Here is a 20,683-nt window from a genome sequence, read left to right as displayed (position 1 = left end):
CTGGCACAAGGATGTCATGTTTTGGTGATAGGACAGAGGTTTGGGTATAGTTGATAGTTCAGGACCTATTAGGTTGGTGACTCTTTTTTTAGCCCTGTCTAGGAGCGAGAGACTAGCAGTAGATACACCAGCCATACATGGGCGAACCGTGACCTTGTAGAGATGCAGGATACTCTCAGGTGTGATTAACCTTTTAGCACGGTAGAAAGAGCCCACCTTCTTGCAGCAATTGCCCCAATGTATTTGTTCCAATTCATGTTGTCTGTGAATGTTAACCCTAGGAACTTGAAAGAAGAAGTACTTTCAGGCAGTGTATCATCATCCATGGCAATCAGTGGTTGAGAAGGTTTCTTATAATTATCAAAGGAAATGAGATCATCATTTAATGTCTATTTCAGGAGCTGGCATACATTGGACGGCTTTAAGAAATTTCTAAATTGACCTATCTCTTTATTTATCACTTTTTCTCTCATGTTCTCCCGTGTTTTTCTTGGCTTTTCCCTGTGAACTGAACCTGTTATCTCAACTGTTCTACACCCACTAACCCAAGAACTCTCATTCATTCTTTCAACATGGCCAAACCATCAAAGTCTCCTGTTCTGCACACAACTTTTTCTACTGTCTAGATTTAATCAGATCTAAATCTATCTTTAAAACTCACATTACACATCTATCATATCATTTCTCTCCATGCAACACATGCCCTCATTGGCCAGGTTCCACTTCTTTAGATCATCACACTGTGATGTCCGGCAGTGATAACACTCTGCTGATAAAATATGTGAAACTCACTAATATAAACATCAATTCTGTTTCAGCATGCATTTACTGTCTCTGTAATGCACGTTTGTACCTTTTAACACATTTCTTGGATTTCTCTTATAAAATCAGTAAATTTTTAAAATTAGGGTTTTTATCTTCAGCCCTCAAAATCAATAGAGATTAGACCATTCCTGTAATGACCTGGTCCCTGTTGATTTTGCAGTGGGAGTTTAGTTCTGTGCAGTTCTAAGAGGTTCACACTCTCAGGCCTTGGTTTCTCTCTTTGAGAAGAGGTTAATTTATTGCTTACCAAGAATGCCGCAACAGGGCTGCCCAGACACTTTTGCAAGTCAGAGTGTCTCTCCTTGGGGTCACTGACTTCTCAATCCCACTTTCCGACCCTGGTGTCTAATTTCTTGTGGCGGAGAGAACCAAAATCTTGTAAAATATTTGCATGAAACTGAATATTCATATTATTTGGATTCTTTGAACTACTGTTCTCATCTTAAGTGTTATTTTGACAACATTTCGGATGATGTAACATCTGACCATATTCAGGTGTATCTTGTCAAACTCTCGAATCTTTCTGTCACAAGAACGCGTGAACAACGTTATGAAAAGAAAGCCCAAGATCAAGATAGTCTGAAGAATAACCAATCTTCATCTGAAGAAAAATCAGAAACTGAACATTTTTCTTGGCATATCCTCGCAGAAAAAGAAACACTGAGATGTGGAGAATGAAACATGTTTTTCGTATTTTCTATTAGGGGGATTTTGTACATCCTCCTCTCCACACACACACACACACACACACACACACACACACACACACACACACACACACACACACACATCTACCTTTTTAAAACTCTCTGTTTTATTTAAAATTATATGGGAAAATTCTCAGTTACAAAATTGGCCATGAGGTACATTGCCAGTGCTTTGCTATGTTGAAGGTTTTGAATATAATTATCTGACTTTTTTTTATATCTAATTCTCCCACCCTACCCCAACTCTGAGTCGAGTCCTTAAGTTTATATCAACAACTATTTAACTATTTATAGGCGAAACAGATTTGCATAATAATACCACAAAGATAACCTTACATTGTTAATATTCTCATCAGTTAAGTTGAAATAATAAACACTTAGTTTAAATTCAAATGAGTAATTTATTTATATCTTATATATATTATATTTCTCTTAGTCTGTCTGTCTGTTCCACTTTTTTTTTTGCAAACTACTGAGCCGATCTGGTTGAAATTTTGTATGGACCATTGTCATAATATGCAGCAAACTAAGTATCTATTCCTTCTTCATGTTGTCTGTGAATGTTAACCCTAGGAGCTTGAAGGAAGTACCCGATACACAGTTAGTGATTAGCACCTAATATAAAAATGAGCACACCATATTGGTGGAAAGATAATGGATAAGAATTTGTTCACCAATACACTCAAAGGAGAGCTGAGGTGGGGGTTGCTAGTCAAGGTGTGGCAATGATTACGACAATGCAGGTCAGTATATTTCAGAGTTACTTTTGGAAGTGTCTGTTAGTTTTACGGTGTTTGAGAGCAGTTTGAGAAGTCTAGTGTTTGTGGTGTTTTATGACAGGCTAGTTAAAACACAGTTGAAGGCAGATTGTGGTTTAGACCAATTTGAGAAGGAGATTGACATGAGCTGACATTAACTGAGAACAAAGAAGGTCAATATATTTTAGAATTGGTTTTATGATTGGCAGTGAGTTTTATGACAGCTTTCCGATGTTTGTGAACAGTCTTGGGTTTGTGACAGTTAAGGACAGTTGCAAGTTTGACACAATCGAAGGCAGATTGTGGCTCAGAAGAGATGGGGAAATGAATTGATCAACGAACTGATGAACACAGCCTTGACAGATGATGTAGAGGTGGACCTTAGCATGTAGACGGTCAATAGTATCACACACGCACACAGAGTGCAACTTATATTTACAGAAAATGTCAGAATCTGTGTTTTCTGTTGTTTCTCTTGTTTTATTTTACTTTTCATGCTTGTGAGCCAGTACACTCTCTCGGCTGTCACCAATGTATGGTAGATGACAACATGGTCAGAATCAGAAGAGATGAAAGAAAAGAAGTAGCAACGTCGTCAAGCAGGGGACCATATGGTTTTGTTATAAATATACCACACTGACAATTCTCTAAAGCAATTATATGAAGAAAATATATGTACTGTTATTTTCCCCAGAATGGGTAAAATTAATTCCGTGATAGAATAGTTTTGCACCATTTTTATGTCCCTTTACAAAGATTAAAATCAAAATATACTGCTACTAAACCTTATGTATCAAATCCTTATTCCAATTTTGATCGAAACCCATTACATGATTTTGATTGTGAAAAATGTCTCAAATTTAAAATTCAAACTTAAGAGATCTTAATAAGAAATTGAAATTCAGGGAATCTAGCTGTATTAGTGTCTAATGTCTATGGATCAATTTCAATGCAAATCTGAAATAGTTGAATTTTCAAATGGAAAGTTGTACCATAAAATTCCTTTAAAATTCTTCATAAAAACTGAAATTTGGGGAATATTTATTTGATGTTTAATATGTTGTTAACTGTTAAATGTTGAGCTATTCTGTAGAATAAAGATGGCAACAGTAGATCCAGTGGGCAAAGAATCAATGTAGTCCTGATAAGCAGTATCAAGAGGGAAACTGATAGCAAACTGACTGGAATCCGGAATTCGATATTTTTCATAATGAGATCGGGAGCTTCTCATTGGTTGATTGTTTTAACACATAGTTATAAATAAGATCGTCCAAATTCTGGGAGTCATATCCTCCACATCTATCAAAAACATTTTAACATCCTAAGTATCTGAATATTCATGAAGGACTCCCACCCATTTTTACCCATTTTCCTAACAGTAAATTAAACTAACTATACTCCACATTACGCTACCTTACATTTAGTAGCAGTGCTCTAAAATTCATGATGATCGGTTAATTAGTTTGAGTAAATCATGAACATACATATGCCTCACTCTATATAGCAGGGATTGTGGGTTCTCTGCCTGTTAGTAGAATTCTACTTTTTTTTTTTATCCAGAACAAAAAGCAAAATTTTTTTTTTTGGGGGGGGGGGCACTATTTAGGGAGATAAGCAGTAAGATATTTGTTCACATTACATTTAAATTTCTGTGTGTTAGTACAGTTAGAGAAGCAAAAAAGAGGGAGGAAATCCAAAAGTTTAACAGAAAAAAGAATAGAAAGCTTTCCAACATTTAGGGACCTCTATAGTGAAGGGGTTGAATTTTGTCACCTGTCAGTTTAGTTGGGGGTATTTACGCCAAGAGGACATAAGTGCTATGAGTTTGTCGAAAGACATTCTATTGAAATACTTGTAAAACAGGCATAGGGATGCCACATTGCAACAACAGGATAGAGGTTTCGCTTAAATCAATGGATGTAAATTATTTGCTTTCAATTGATTTTTTTTAATTATTAAAAAAACACATCTTAATTTTAACTTGAATTAACTTGAGTTGAAACTGATTGGAATTGTTTAGGAAAAAAAAGTTTTTGTGTTGACCTCTATCCACACACTTAGAGGGGACCACAGCCATCCAGGTTGGGAAATTCATCTCCATGTCAGATTTATTTTGCCATTGGCTACTCATATTCCACAATTGCCGATGGGCTGGAGGTAGAATACTAGCTTATAAAGTCAAGGGTGATTTTCTGACTTGGTTTGAATCTCCTAACCAGCAGTAATTATCGCTTCCTACACTGATGATTGCATAAGCATGAAACATCAGTGTCTGTAGGTATGGTATAATTAATATTATATATATATCTTCTCTACTATTATATAAAAGGAACTTCTCTCTGTGTACGAGTTTGTTCCCTATGGACTCTAAAACGGCTGGGCCGATTTTATGAAATTTCACATAAATGTACTTTACGTGCCTGGCAGTGTCTTTAGATAGGTTTTGTATCAGAATGTATTCATTAAGTATCGATAATCAATAATCGAAATAATCCAATGAAAGAAGGAACAGGCAGTTTTAACTAAAACCAATGTTAACACCTTGCACAGCCCAACATAACGAAAGGCCAAACATGCAAAATCAACAGTAGGTTCTTTTGATATTACAGAGGCATGTTCAAAATTAATGTTTCTATTTAAAGCATAATGGAACCATTATATATAAAAAATCAACAGTAGGTTCTTTTGATATTACAGAGGTATGTTCAAAATTAATGTTTCTATTTAAAGCATAATGGAACCATTATATATAAAAATCAACAGTAGGTTCTTTTGATATTACAGAGGTATGTTCAAAATTAATGTTTCTATTTAAAGCATAATGGAGCCATTATATATAAAAATCAACAGTAGGTTCTTTTGATATTACAGAGGTATGTTCAAAATTAATGTTTCTATTTAAAGCATAATGGAACCATTATATATAAAAATCAACAGTAGGTTCTTTTGATATTACAGAGGTATGTTCAAAATTAATGTTTCTATTTAAAGCATAATGGAACCATTATATATAAAAAATCAACAGTAGGTTCTTTTGATATTACAGAGGTATGTTCAAAATTAATGTTTCTATTTAAAGCATAATGGAACCATTATATATAAAAATGAACAGTAGGTTCTTTTGATATTACAGAGGTATGTTCAAAATTAATGTTTCTATTTAAAGCATAATGGAACCATTATATATAAAAATCAACAGTAGGTTCTTTTGATATTACAGAGGTATGTTCAAAATTAATGTTTCTATTTAAAGCATAATGGAACCATTATATATAAAAAATCAACAGTAGGTTCTTTTGATATTACAGAGGTATGTTCAAAATTAATGTTTCTATTTAAAGCATAATGGAACCATTATATATAAAAATCAACAGTAGGTTCTTTTGATATTACAGAGGTATGTTCAAAATTAATGTTTCTATTTAAAGCATAATGGAACCATTATATATAAAAATCAACAGTAGGTTCTTTTGATATTACAGAGGCATGTTCAAAATTAATGTTTCTATTTAAAGCATAATGGAACCATTATATATAAAAATCAACAGTAGGTTCTTTTGATATTACAGAGGTATGTTCAAAATTAATGTTTCTATTTAAAGCATAATGGAACCATTATATATAAAAAATCAACAGTAGGTTCTTTTGATATTACAGAGGTATGTTCAAAATTAATGTTTCTATTTAAAGCATAATGGAACCATTATATATAAAAATGAACAGTAGGTTCTTTTGATATTACAGAGGTATGTTCAAAATTAATGTTTCTATTTAAAGCATAATGGAACCATTATATATAAAAATCAACAGTAGGTTCTTTTGATATTACAGAGGTATGTTCAAAATTAATGTTTCTATTTAAAGCATAATGGAACCATTATATATAAAAAATCAACAGTAGGTTCTTTTGATATTACAGAGGTATGTTCAAAATTAATGTTTCTATTTAAAGCATAATGGAACCATTATATATAAAAATGAACAGTAGGTTCTTTTGATATTACAGAGGTATGTTCAAAATTAATGTTTCTATTTAAAGCATAATGGAACCATTATATATAAAAATCAACAGTAGGTTCTTTTGATATTACAGAGGCATGTTCAAAATTAATGTTTCTATTTAAAGCATAATGGAACCATTATATATAAAAATCAACAGTAGGTTCTTTTGATATTACAGAGGTATGTTCAAAATTAATGTTTCTATTTAAAGCATAATGGAACCATTATATATAAAAAATCAACAGTAGGTTCTTTTGATATTACAGAGGTATGTTCAAAATTAATGTTTCTATTTAAAGCATAATGGAACCATTATATATAAAAATCAACAGTAGGTTCTTTTGATATTACAGAGGTATGTTCAAAATTAATGTTTCTATTTAAAGCATAATGGAACCATTATATATAAAAATCAACAGTAGGTTCTTTTGATATTACAGAGGTATGTTCAAAATTAATGTTTCTATTTAAAGCATAATGGAACCATTATATATAAAAAATCAACAGTAGGTTCTTTTGATATTACAGAGGTATGTTCAAAATTAATGTTTCTATTTAAAGCATAATGGAACCATTATATATAAAAATCAACAGTAGGTTCTTTTGATATTACAGAGGCATGTTCAAAATTAATGTTTCTATTTAAAGCATAATGGAACCATTATATATAAAAATCAACAGTAGGTTGTGGCATACTTTTCTTTTACTTATCTCTATCCTTCATTGATCGTAGCCCTTTAGGTGCAATGTAGATTAGAATCTATTGCAGACTGTCAATGCAAGGAGGCATGTGAAGCTTCCTCCAAGTGCACCAAGGTGGATCAACTTGAGCAGGCAAGCAATCGATTTGATTGAAAAATGGACAATTTCACTGATTTTGATGACAAAAAAAATGTGGGAGTGTTAAACATTCATTGATCGTCATTCAATTCTGGGCAACGTCGTGGTCCCTGCTAGTATAAAATAAATGATTACAAAAAAACAAAAAACTAATTATTATATTTCTAAAAGGTATATAAGTAAATACAGGGTGTGGCAGAAATACTTCCCACATTTTAAACTTTAAACTATACGTTGCAAATGAACTTATGCAAGTGCCAATGATGTTTTCATTTAGCTAATAACTTGTCTTTTTGTCAGGTACCCTCATCAGGCAATATGGCTTGGACTAGTGTACATCGTGCTTTTACTGTAAAAATATTTTTTGAAGAATCGTAAATCAGTAACTGCAACACAGAGAGCTTTCCGAGTTCATTACAAGTTAGGACGGCATGATGCTGTTCCAGATAGAAAATCAATACAGCTATGAGTTGCAAATGTCAGAGCTACAGGGTCAACACTTAAAAGAAAGCCACCTGGAAGGCCTTGAGATTGTCTGATCGAACAGTGAGAAGAATTCTATACACTGATATGCAGTTTCATCCATACAAATTAATAATTGCTCAGAAACTGCACGACCTCGGCATAATCATCAGAGGTCACTAAGATATTTGTTAAAAGTTTTTCTATGACTCAAATGATTGAACATTCTTTATGATCTACGGACCCACCCTCAAACAAACGGTTTGAATTCTTGTAATGTAGAGCCAACCTTCTTTTTCTTTAGTAGAAAAAGAAGCATGTTGCAGCGACCAAAACATTGTGCTAATAACACCCAAGATGAGAATAATAGTCCGATTAATCAACATAACACAAACATGAATAAATATTTGAAGATTTAAAGAATTTGGAGCATGAAAATTTTATTTATTGAAGCTCAATGCAAGCAAAGAAACCAAGTCTGAAAGAGACCTCACCACCTTGCATTCAATACTCTGAACTTCTAAACAGGCTATGCTCTTCAAGAGCCCAATAGAATAGGACGTGGTTTCAAGGTTTGCTATCTAGATATAAAAATGCTGAAATCTTTTCACACAGTAGTGAGCTTCGATCATTAAACGCTAAGATTTGAAACATAAGTCTTTCTGAAGGAATAAGAAAAGGAGGAATATATGGTCTTTGTTGATGGAAATAACTTGATTGACACTGGAACTTTGTTACATGGTATACTTTTCTCCAGTGACACCATATTCAATGCAATAATGTGTTCACTACTAGATCTTTATCACATAGTAGACTTTTATCCAACAACACTATTTAATACTAATCTATGGAACAATATGCTTGCCACTGGAACTTAATTATATGGTATACTTTTCACCAACAACACCATTTCAATACCGATCTCAAGAACAATGTGTTTGTTAGTGGAATTTCATTCTGTGGCATACTTTTCTTTTACTTATCTCTATCCCTCATTGATCTTAGCCCTTTAAGTGCTAAAACACGTCTGACAACATCTATTAGACTCATCTTTTATGGATGGCAAAGCATGTCAGTCAATCAAAACATTAAGAGAAAAACATAAGTCAATTTTAAGAATGTTAATTTGGAAGAGAAGGTAGAAAAGAAGAAGAATATATTTGATTTTCAGAAAAATGTACATATAACGGATAATAATTTACAGGGTGGAACGATAAAATTGTCGCTCTAGAAAAAATGACATGGTTTCATTTCCGTTTGATGAAAACCGGTTTTCTTTTTTGTTGCAAACCATCTACTAATTGGCCAGTTGTGTACAAATCCCAAGAACGATAGCAACCTTCTATCATGGTGGAAAGTGACACAATGTTCAACGGATAAGATTGGAGATGCACTGCTGTACAACTCATGCTCTCTACCAATCCAAGTTATGACAACATGACCATTGTCAGCACTCTTAAAATGCATCGCTGTATTGCAACGAATAACAGGGATGTGCCAAGGGTGATGAACACAAAGTTTCTGGCCACGGTTATGGGCTTTTGTGTAGTTTCAGATGAAGGCCACATCACACCATCTCACATCTTAAAAGTCTGCTTCAAAGTCAACACCAAAATGTACCTGGATGTGCTGAAGAATGTGGTGATCTCCTCGTGCAATCAGGTGGCTGACCGCTGACAGACCCTGGGTGTAGCAGCAGGACTCAGCACCGGCTCACAAGTCCAAAGAGACCCAGGCTTGACTTCAGAAGGAGTGCTATGACTTAGTACCCTTCTTTCACTGGACCCCCTCCTCCCTCGATCTGAACCCGCTGGACTACTTTGTTTTGTTATACGTCGAGAATATCACCAATATGACCTCCCACAATACCAAAGCAAGCCTGATCGCCATCATCCACCAAATATTCGCTGAGCTCCCTCCGGCACTTGTGGAAACGGTATGCTCCCAGTTCTGGACCGTATTGAGGCAGTGATTGAGGCTGAAGGCGGCTACATTGAATAAATGTAAGCTCTACTACATAATTAAGTTAACTGAATCGATTTTTTCAATAAGATTTTTAAAATAAAGCTACAGTGTTGTTTTCTTTAGGGCGACACTTTTATCATTCCACCTTCTAGACCCAAGTCAGAAAAAATCAAATATCAACGAAAAAAGTGGACTTTCATCTAAAATTTTCTGGATAAATCATCCTTCCTCAGTTTCATAATAAATATTGTTACGTTATTTGAGTTTGAGAGGTACGAAAAAGTTGTCAAAAAACAAATATATTACAAATAAATGTTATCAAAGGCAAGATAAGTTACTTTTCTACCTAACTGAATAAGTTTTTAGTGTTTTAATTTAATGCACAATGTTTATTCGGTTCGAAAAACAAGTAATATTGAATGCTACCAGAGAAGAAGAAAAAATGGTTGCGATGTCTCTTTACATCATCAATTCAAAAACAAAAATAAAACAAAAGAGTTGTAGAAAGTCACCCAATAAATGTCACGGTAACATTTATTGAGTGCGTTTCTACAACCATTTTGTTTTATTTCTTTTTTTAAGTTTTTGTCAAGTCTTCAAAGACATCACAGTCATTTTTTTCTTGTTCTTCGGTAGCGCTTAATATTCCTTGTTTTTCGAACCGACATTTTACATTAAATAAAAACATCCAGTTAGGTAGAAAAGTAACTTATCTTGCCTTTGATAACATTTATTTGTTATATATTTGTTTTTTGACAACTTTTTCGTACCTCTGTGGATTTTAATACCCATTATTATTATTTTTTTTTAGTTAGTAAAGTCCGTTTACTTCTTATTGTTATTGAAGCATCGGCTTGATGTTACTAGACTGGTAATGACGAAACGGCTCATCTCAAGTAGAACTTATAAGCACATGGATGCTGTTAGTGAATTTAAAAACAGAAAAAGTTTTTTGAAAGCATCATTAAAGAATTTAAATTTGAAAATAGGCAAAATGCCTTAGAAAACATGAATAAGATGCAAATATTTTTGAATGAGATTCTACCTTTTTTAGACGAATCCATGTGAATATCCTGAAAAACTTGGCAGAAAGAAGAATATTATATATATATATATAGCTTGAGGTATTGAAATGAATTAGATTACATATTGGTGAATCTAATGGTTTCTAGTTTTATAGAATATTAGAAGGAAATATTCATATAAGACAATCCCAGCCAAATAAAATTGCTCAATGTACTAGATAGAGCAAATAAAGATTCTAGTTTATATGTTCAAATTTCATTTAAAAGGATCAATTTTCAAATAAAATTTAAAATTTATTGCTTGAAACAAAGAATACAATGTTTAATGTCTTTAACCCATGAGTATTCAATGTATGAATTAAGGACATTAATTTAAACATTGTATTCTTTGATTTAAGCAATAAATTTTTTATTTTATTTAAAAATTGATCCTTATAAATGAAATGTGAACGTATATGTGATTAGCGTAATGGTTAGGAGCCTTGACTATCGTACAGGCGGTTGGGTTTCAATTCTGGCTTGAGGTAGTTGCCTGTCTAGCCGCACTGATGAGCTGTGAAGCAGTACTGTATGTGGATGACTATATATATATGTATACATATATCAATCATAATTTAGTAATTTAAATTCTATGATGTTAAATTTCAAATCTAGAATTTTTATTATATGCAAGACAAAGAATACATTTCAATAAGTATATCTCCTTAGCCTATAGGTTTTCGATGTTTACCCATCTCCTCAGAGGAAAAAATATTAACAAATATTATAAATGTTTTATACCTAATTTGCTAAATGTAATAAACATAGAAAATCATAGTTAAAAGTTTTTAAATTTTTAAATCATAGAGTACGGGAAATTATATATTAATTCAGAATAAAAAGGATATTGAACTTCATATTCAAATTGAATGGTAAATCCCGAAATGAAAGTTTTTGGTAGCAGGGAGGTAAAAGGATCCAAGGCACAACAAGGTAACAATCCGAAGTAGACATGATTCCTTGGTATCTCCTTTGGTTTGATGAGATATCCGGTAAATATTTTATTATATCAGTCTGGTGAAGATATATATATATATAGTCATCCACATACAGTACTGTTTCGCTGTTTCACAGCTCATCAGTGCAGCTAGACAGGCAACTACTTCAAAACCCAACCATCTGAATGAGTAGTGAATTTTTAACGATGTTTTGACATCGTCTGAAATACCTCCGCTCGATTTGTTTACACAAAGAGCATCGCTTATACGCTAATGGTAATTCGTGTATCACTTCTCAATATGCTCAACTCAAGGTGAGGAGCATATATATATATATTGCTCGACGTTGTCTGGTGGAAGTCTCCCCCACCTCGCAAAAAGTAAACTACGGTTGTTGTTGGTGGCCACTGTCATCTCTGAACAATTGCGGACACTGGCAGCCATGGCCGAAATGAAATAACCTGGCTTTCATTGGCAATTAGTGCTGGTTTGGAGCGATAACCTGCAGGTACTGTTTGAATCTAAAAAAAAAAAAAAAGCAATTAAGAGAATGCGTAAATGAGTATGAATTAATAAAATTATAAAAAATGGTCCATTAGAATAATAATGGAAAGTAAAAACAGAAGTTTTAGAAGTTAGGGATTAGTGATAGAAATCAGTGGTAGCAGTCCTAGCTGTCTCTGTTTGTTGTTCAAGTCTTTCTCTTCTTTTTAACTCTTCCACTAATAGTATTAAAGTAAATTCTATTTTAATGTCGTCTTTTTTCTAACGTGTAAAACAAAACTGTTGTATTGTGTTTTGTATGGATATGAAACTTCCCAATAGCACCCTCCCTGACGAAGTGCTAGCTCTGTATACTACTCCAGTAGTGACCACCATGTTACTTTATAGTGTTGACGTTGGACTCGATGTATCGTTCTTTTGTACTAATACAAACCTTATTTAAAGTGTATACAGTATTTGTTTTACTTACAACAATTTTATTAGCACAAAAGGGTAAAAAAAGGTAAAAGATTTTAAAAATGGATCGTGCCCTTAGGCCTTCTCGATTGGACATAACCCCTAATTCATCTAATGCTAAGCTAGAATTTAAGCATTGGCTACGTTCAAATATTTTTTAGCGGCACTTTAGTGTTTGTCATCGATGTAAATGGATCGGGTATTTTGTAAAATGTTGCAAATCAAATAATACGACTCAATCAACTTCTACCTCGGTCCTTTATCCAACCTTAGCCTGTATAAGTTCGAGTTCGGCAGTTCCATCGTCCCTACAGAGATTCACCGTAGAAATCCACATTTTGGGTCGGCCATTAAAAGTACTAATGGACAGTGGTAGCTCTGACAGCTTTATTCATACCAAAGTAGCTGAGGATCTGGATTTAAAAATAACAGATTCAAACTTGAGAGTTTCGATGGCATCATCTGACCTCTCATCAAAGGTGGTAGGTGCTTGTTTTCCTAACATACTTTTTAACAAACGTATGTATCCCAACTAGAAACTGTCAGTTTTAAATAACCTTTGTTGTGATGTGATTCTCGGACTGGATTTTCAAAGTAAACGTGAAAGCATTACCTTCAAGTACGGTGGGAGTTCAACTCCTATTGAGATTTGTGGACTCGCTGTGGCTTCGGTGGAACCGTCTGAACTTTTTGCTAATATAAATAAGAACTGTAAACCGGTTGCCACCAAGTCTAGACGTTATAGCTCAAGTGATAGCAAGTTCATTGGCTCAGAAGTTAAGCACCTTTTAAAGGAGGGGATCATCGAAACCTCAAACTCCCCCTGGAGGGCATAAGTGGTTGTGGTTAAATCCGATAATCAAAAAAAGAGAATGGTCATTGATTATTCTGAGACTGTGAATAAGTACACAAGCCTTGATGCCTACCCCCTGGCTGAATGATGAAGTGAATAAGGTTGCTCGGTATAATGTATTCAGCACAATCGACCTGAAAAATGCATATCATGAGATCCCCATCAATGAGAATGACAAACCCTTCACTGCTTTGGAAGCTAACTCTGGTTTGTATCAGTTCACCCGAATACCCTTTGGCGTTACAAACGAGTTGCTTGCTTTCAGCAAATTGTCGATGAAAGTATTAATTCTGAGGACTTATACGACACCTTTGAATACCTGGACAATATTTTCATCTGTGGAAAGGATCAGGGGCAACACGATGAGAATCTGGCGAAATTTATCAAAGTAACAAAAAAACGGAAAATTATGTACAATAAAGAAAAGTGTGTGTTTTCTGTGAATGAACTGAGCTCCATGGGTTATATCATTGGACCCAACGGTCAAATTAAACCCGACCCTGAGAGGTTGAAGCCTTTAAAAGAACTCCCTTATCCAACTGATGGCAAATCACTCAAGTGAGCCCTGGGGTTTTTCTCGTATTATTCAAAGTGGATCAATAGGTATTCTGATGAGATTAAGCCTCTTATTAAGACCAATTTATTTCCCCTTAATCAGGAAGCTCGAAATGCATTTGACAGTCTAAAACTAGATATTGAATCAGCTGTAATAAAAACTATCAACGAGAATGCTCCCCTTGAGTTGGAGACTGATGCCTCTGATTGTGCTCTTTCTGGAGTCCTCAACCAAAATGGTAGACCAGTTGGTTTTTTTCTCAAGAACTCTACATGGCTCTGAACTAAACCATCCAGCTGTTGAAAAGGAAGCGGCTGCCATTATAGAGGCAGTTAGATATTGGCGCTATTACCTCTTGGGGAAGCACTTCAAACTTATTACTGATCAGAAATCAGTAAAATTTGTTTATGACGAAAATCACCATAGTCGAATAAAAAACGATAAATTGCTCCATTGGAGATTGGAGCTTTCATGCTTCAATTTCGACATTATCTATCGCCCTGGTGAGAATAATCTTGTAGCTGACGCATTGACACGTGCTTCTTGCACTACTGTGAATAGTAGCAACAACCTCCTCAATTTGCATCGATCCTTGTGCCATCCTGGGATTACAAGGATGATGGTATTCATAAGGAGTAGAAACCTTCCTTACTCTCTTGAGGATATTCGGCAGATGACAAAGGACTGTATTGTTTGCAACAAGTGCAAACCAAGATTTTTCCGTCCTGTTGATGGGCATTTAATCAAATCAACTCAACCTTTCGAGAGGTTGAACCTCGATTTTAAAGGACCCCTACCTTCATTTACCCCAAATAAGTATATGTTGGTATTAGTTGATGAATAAAGCCGCTTCCCATTTGTATACCCTTGTAAAGACACAAGTACCCATAGTGTACTGCAATCTTGCTCCCACTTGTTTTCTATATTTGGCATGCCCAGCCAAGTTCATTCAGATAACGGGAGTTGTTTCAAGAGTGCTAAGTACAAGAATTATATGCACAGCAAAGGGATCTCCACCAGCTACAGCACTCCATATCACCCGCAGGAGAATGGTCAAGTGGAGCAAATGAATGGAACAGTGTGGAAAACTATTTCATTAGCATTGGAAGACAAAGGTTTGTCAACTGAACACTGGGAAGAGGTTTTAGCAGACTTCCTCCATTCCATTCGGTCTTTAATATCCATATCCACAAATGAGACACCTCATGAGCGCCTGTTTAAACACCCAAGAAGATCAGTGTCCGGGACAGCGGTACCATCTTGGATGACCGAATCTGGTTTTGTTTTAATGTGGAGACACAACCCGTTAACTAAATATGAACCTCTAGTTGATAATGGTTGAACTTCTAGATGCTAACCCCCATTATGCCTTTGTTCGATCTAACAAGGGTAGGCAGATGACTGTATCTACACGTGACTTGGCCCTGTTGAAAGACTTCCAATTCACCGATCACCCACATGACTCGGAAAACTGGAATGATACACCAGCAGATCAGCAAGAGGAAAATTCACCCCCACCAGTAGAACCACCTGTTTTGCGACGGTCAAAACGTAGTAGAAGACCACCAGTTAAGTTGAATTTCTGATTCTAGAGTTTAGTGAATCTTGATTAAATTTATTTTGCGCATCAGAACTATTAAATTGCACTCCTTGTGCTGGCTGAATTAGTGAGTTTTAACATTGCGAACCTGAACTATTAAACTACATTCCTTGTGATCAACCCACCTTCATACACTAATACTTAAATGAACTTTCCACCCACGGCAGGAACTTTCTAATTTAATGGAGGGGAGAATGCTGTATTGTGTTTCGTATGGATACAAAACTTCCCAATAGCACTCTCCCTGACAAAGCGCTAGCTCTGTATACTACTTCAGTATTGTCCGCCATGTTACTTTATAGTATTGACGTTGGACCCGATGTATCATTCTTTTGTGATAATAAAAACCTTATTTAAAGGGTATATAGTATTTGTTTTAATTACAACAAAAACAATTATGGCTTTTTTTCACTTCAGTTCTTTCAGTGTTTTCATGTTAAGAAGGGTGTTTGGAATAGACATCCCAAACTCCCCATGTTAAAACGGCTTTCAGAATAGACACCACCAACCTCCACATGTTAAGAACAGCGTTCGGAATAGACATCCTCAACATCCCCATGTAAAGAACGGTCGTCGGAGTAGACAACCCCCTTTTGTTTTTGTTTTTATGGGGGGGGTAGAAAAATAATTCCTCCTCCCTCCACAATTTAACCGTGATAATCGTTGTCAGCATACCCACCCGCTAAATGCTAAAAAAACTGGGGGTAGCAGTACGAGAGGAGTAGTTTATCACGCATGTGTGCAAACCTGGCAACCTGTGATCTCTAAAGTAAATTTCCGAAAAATTTTAATGAGATTTTCTTAATCAGCATAATTGAAAACCTAAAAATTCTTCATTCTAAAGAAAATTGTAAAGGTGTACCTAATGTAACGGCAGGTCTTTTTGGAAGGTGTGTGTGTGGGGGGGGGGGGGTAATGCCGTGTCGGTATTTTGTACATGTTTGCATTCCCAAACCATTGCTGTGTTTAGATTTTTTGTGAGTGACTGTTTCAGATGTGAAAGGCACCAATAAAAGAAAAGGTACGATCGAATGTAGAATAAATCGTTTATCAAAAAAGTGTTTTGTTTTTTTATTTATTGTGTCTGCATATGAAGAAATAAGTAGCTAAATTTTATGTTTGTATTTAGAGAGATAGATAAAGATAAAAACGCAGCAATGTACTCAGAGTGAAATTTCTGCAGTCAAATTATTTTATAAAAGATGGAGATATAGAAAGAGAGAAAGACAGAGAGGGTGTCGGAATTTTATTTTTTTATCGACGTCGACATCAGCAGTGCAAAGAGAAGTGGGGGAGGGTCAGCTGTTTTGGGTAGCCTGTAGCATTCATCATTGCCCCCTCCCCTTCTCATCTTGGCCCCATTGTCTAGCAGTCATTTGAACCTGAAAGACCTTTTCAGCTGGCGAATGTGCGTGCGTCATCCCCCCCTTTTATCATATAGTCCTTGCGAACATTTCTTTCTCTCTCTCTCTCTCTCTCTCTCTCTCTCTCTCTCTCTCTCTCTCTCTCTCTCTCTTTGTTAGTGTCTTTCCTTTTTCTTAGTAGTATTCTATCATCATTGCTTGATGATGATTGACTGTTCTGAAAACAATCCCAGAAACCCCTTTTTCTTGCGTTTTTTTTTTTCTTTTTTCAAATCAGTTCCAGAAAAGATTTATTGAGAGAAAGACTCGTTTTCCGGGCTCCGTCGACGAACCGACGTATATAGGAGTGGTTGAAATTGGTGTTCTAAAATACACTATTTGTTGAAAGGATAAAGTGTGGCAGAGACGGTCACTATTTTTATTTATTGTTTTCCAAAGTGTTGAACGAAAGACTCGTTAACGGTGATTTATTTTCTTTGTCCCCTTTCGAACGGATGAAGAAATAGCAAGACAACCCTTTTCAGCGAAAAGGAATATCATTTCTAAAGAGGCAGAAGAAAAAGAAGACAACCATTTTCAGAGAAAATGATCTCCATTCGGACATTCAATACTACCAGGAGAGAGATCCAAACTTAAAAAAAAAAAAAAAAACCTTTTGAGGGTTTTGTTTGTTTGAAAAAAAAAAGGGGGAGAAGAAGAAAAAAAAGAAAAGAACTCTGCAACTCAGCCTTGCATGTTTTCTTTCTTGAAAAAAAAAAGGAACCTTTTTGTTGAAAAACTGAATTTAAAGACTTGAAAGAACAATTTTTTGTATGTGCTTTTCATTTCAGCCTTTCTTTCAAGTAAGAATTGTTTTTTTGTATTTGTTTTTTTTTATTTCATGTTACCTTAAAGGTTTTTTAAAACCTTAGCTTTAGAAAATAAAAGCAATCATAGCACTTTATTTTCTTTTAAATAAATTCGGATCATTTTAATCTCATTTAGGGCCTGTATTTCATTTGTTCATTTCTCTAGTTTCCCATTCCCGGAAAATTTACTTTATTTGTTTATTTTTTATTTTCTTTTTTCTTTTTTTTTTTCTTTCAATTCCGTTTACCCTAAAAAACGGATTTTGGTGATAACCCCAAAATTCCGCAAAGAGAGATAGAGAGAGAGAGAGAGGGGGGGGGAGAACGAGAAAGAGAGAAACTAGCCTATAAACGAAATGGTACGAACGAATCTAGAATAAATAAATTTTTATTTTATATTTTTATGTCGGCCTATAAATAAATGTAAATAAATTAAGTGGATGAATTTTATGTTTGTTGAGAGAGAGAGAGAGAGAGAGAGAGAGAGAGAGAGAGAGAGGGCTGCACCGATAAACAGAAAAGGTATGATCGAAATAAATCGAATAAATCGTTTACTGAAGTAATGTTTGTTGTGTTGGGATGTAAAGAAATGTAAAGAAATTAAGTAGCTGAATTTTATGTTTGTATTTGAGAGAGGGAAAGAGAGAGATAACCATATGGAAAGCAGCAATGTACTTAGAGCAGATAAATAGGTATTATTGCAACGCAATATTTGAATGGTAGGATATTGTTCATGTAAGGTGAGAATTTCGTTAATCCGGAATGTAAGAATGGCCATAGGTCAGCCAATCAAAATGGCCGGAATCAGGTAGGGAGATGTAATTTTTTTGTGCATTGGAAAATGGAAAGATTATATTATGTGTAGGTATGTAATAACTAGGTAATGGTGGTGCAAAGACAATGTTGGTGGAAAATATAGAATTGTACTCGGTGTTACTGGTAGCGGTGGTAAATATTTAGAGGGTATAATTGTAATTAATTCCTCTAAAGATATTGCGATTGTGACCATCTTGCTACTAAGATGTAATGTAGCATTTTTATTATCACGAATGTATGTAATGGTGGTCAAAACTTGCCTAAGATAGTGTCTAACAGGCTAGATATATTGAATTTAAATTTGGCATCTTTTGGTGCAAACCTATGGTACTTTGGTCCAGAGGGGAATATCTGCAGTCAAATTATTATATATATATATATATATATGTGTGTGTGTGTGTGTGTGTGTGTGTGTGTGTGTGTGTGTGTTTTATTACCGTTTTATCTGTTTGGTTACATATGTTTCGGATGTTGGACCATGTTTACGATCTAACAGCCTCGTCAGACCTTGCAGAAATGGTTGGTTAGTATCAGGATGAATTGTTTTTAGAAGGATGGGACGATTCCAATATTTTTCCCGATTGCCTCATACAATTTCGATTGTATCATACAATTACCGATTCTGGTTCTGATATTTTATAAATCTTTAAATATTTAACTATAGAATTGTTATTTTTTTAATTTTTTTTTCGATTACCGTAAAAACACGTTAAATGTGCAGATATTTTATCAAGCATACAAATACACTTCTATGGGGGATGATCTATCGATTTTAGTTTTACTGATAGTTTAAAATCAATAATAATAATTGACTATTTTAACACAACTACAGTGGAAGATTATTTTAAAACAAAATTACATAAATAAATAATTTAAAAGAATCGTTTTTGGCACAATTTTTTCGATTCCGATACCAATTCCGACACCCCAAAATTTTTCGGATTCTTGATTCCGATTTCTTATGCCAACTCTGATTAATCGCCCCACCACTATACTACACAATCCCCTTCTAAAGGAAGAGGTAATCGTAGGAGTATGGTCTTATGACAATGGAACAAATACTACACTATCGCTACACCTACACATAAAATGAAAAGAAGGTAATTCCTGAGATGATGGTATAATGACCACACATCAGAGCATCCTTTCCTGCTTTGACAAAGTACAACTTTGAAATCTAGTGGGTCGGGTCATGTCCTCTCCTCTAACTGACAGTCTCTTTTTCACAAAAAAGACGTCGCTAGTCCTTTACTCTATTATTACTTTTATGCCATATGCTCGACTGAGCTTCATTCCCAACCCCCATAAAACATTCACAAGAAAGTTGTTTCCACGTTAAAAAACGACCCTGGTGTCTAACTCTGTCCCGTGGGGAGGCATAGTAAATAGGTACAACCACAGTCAATAAACTTGGCCTTCGGGCCAAGATCAAAGTGTAGTATCTGTTCCGGCAGATACTGCACTTAAGATAATTTGTACCAGTCAATGGAGGGGAAACCCTCTATACTGGGACAATTATTATTTTTGGTAACCAGAGTGACCCCTTTTTAGGGGAGCTGGTTTTTACCTCACATTAAAAACGGCCTTGTGCCTAATTTGCTCAGTGGGGGAGCAAATAAATACCATCTGTTCCGGCAGATGCTGCACTTAAGATAATTTGTACCAGTCAATGGAGGGGAAACCCTCTATACTGGGACAATTATTATTTTTGGTAACCAGAGTGACCCCTTTTAGGGGAGCTGGTTTTTACCTCACATTAAAAACGGCCTTGTGCCTAATTTGCTCAGTGGGGGAGCAAATAAATACCATCTGTTCCAGCAGATGCTGCACTTAAGATAATTTGTACCAGTCAATGGAGGGGAAACCCTCTATACTGGGACAATTATTATTTTTGGTAACCAGAGTGCCCCCTTTTTGCCTACTTTTAGGGGAACTGGTTTTTACCTCACATTAAAAACGGCCTTGTGCCTAATTTGCTCAGTGGGGGAGCAAATAAATACCATCTGTTCCGGCAGATGCTGCAAGCTATGACTAGCTATGACTAGCAAAGACCAGATGTGGGGGCAACCCCACATGCCTGACCTTTAACCAGCTCCCATTTCCCTCTCGGGAGCTGGTCCCCTTT

General features: G+C 35.1%; 1 protein-coding gene across 1 annotated transcript in view; it reads left to right on the top strand.

Moving 5' to 3' along the window:
• Positions 1-20,683, top strand: part of LOC145287842 (mitochondrial enolase superfamily member 1-like) — a 400,234-nt gene that overhangs the window by 26,611 nt on the left and 352,940 nt on the right. The window lies entirely within an intron of this gene.

Source organism: Euprymna scolopes, chromosome 11 (genome assembly GCF_053919585.1).
Source record: "Euprymna scolopes isolate OS-2025 chromosome 11, ASM5391958v1, whole genome shotgun sequence".
Classification (NCBI taxonomy): Eukaryota; Metazoa; Mollusca; class Cephalopoda; order Sepiida; family Sepiolidae; genus Euprymna; species Euprymna scolopes.
The sequence above is the reverse complement of the archived record's forward strand: the minus strand, read 5'-3'. Positions and strand labels throughout refer to the sequence as shown.